Below are 1,213 nucleotides of genomic sequence, written 5' to 3'. Positions count from 1 at the left end.
TACGATTTTTCTGAGCCATCATACGGTCAAATATCTCAAGTTTTAGATTGTTTTTTTCCATGAACTCGATTGATTCATGAATGGGACATTGTAATGGATCTAGAAATCAAGTTTCATAATTTTTCAACCAACCAATTTTTTTTAATGAATTTTTAAATATTAAATAATAAGAAATTAGAAAAAATAGCTAGAGCCGTCAAAAAAATCTGAAATTTTGTGGGAATCATTCTTTCATGTTGCTTAGCTCCCAGAAAAAAAATTACAAAAAAACAACAACTCCACATGTAATTTCACAATTAATGGGTGATGGATGGGGCGTGGGCGGGGCAGGGCGGGGCGCGCGCGCGCGAGAGAAGGCGGGCGGGGCGGGGCTGGGCGGGGCGCGCGCGCGAGAGAAGGCGGGCGGGGCGGGGATGGGCGGGGCGCGCGCGCGGGAGCACGCGGGCGGGGCTGGGCGGGGCGCGCGCGCGGGAGCACGCGGGCGGGGCTGGGCGGGGCGCGCGCGCGGGAGCACGCGGGCGGGGCTGGGCGGGGCGCGCGCGCGGGAGCATGCGGGCGGGGCTGGGCGAGGCGCGCGCGCGCGGGACAACGTGGACGGGGCGGGGCTGGGCGCGCGCAGGCGGGAGCACGCGGGCGAGGCGGGGCGGGGGGCGCGCGCACGCGGGAACACGCAGGTGGGGCAGGGCGGGCGAGCACGCAGGACCATTCCGACACCACCTCACCGTGGGCATTCCGCCACCATCAATCGGCCTCGACCTCCGACCACCACCCCCGTGCCCCAAGCATATGCCCATGTGCGGCACATAGTGCTTGGGGCGTGGGGGTGGCGGAAGATATAGGGGTACCCCCGTGCCCAGCCCATGCAGACTAGTCACCCCCCTATATAGTACATTTTGAGGCATTTTTGGTCTGCCAGGCCTAGATACGATTTTTCCGAACGGTCATACAGTCAAATATCTCAAGTTTTATATTGTTTTTTTTCCGTGAGCTGGATTGATTCATTAATGGGACATTCTAAAGAGTTTAAAAATCAAGTTTCATAATTTTTCAACCAACCAATTTTTTTTAATGAATTTTTAAATATTAAATAATAAGAAATTAGAAAAAATAGTTATAGTTGTCGAAAAAATCTGAAATTTTGCGGGCATAATTCTTTCAAGTTGCTTAGCTCCCAGAAAAAAAAAATAATAATAAAACAACCACTACACACGTA

The sequence above is a fragment of the Cucurbita pepo genome, unplaced genomic scaffold (genome assembly GCF_057944985.1).
Source record: "Cucurbita pepo subsp. pepo isolate OVF unplaced genomic scaffold, ASM5794498v1 scafford_235, whole genome shotgun sequence".
NCBI lineage: Eukaryota > Viridiplantae > Streptophyta > Magnoliopsida > Cucurbitales > Cucurbitaceae > Cucurbita > Cucurbita pepo.
This window is presented reverse-complemented; position numbering follows the sequence as displayed.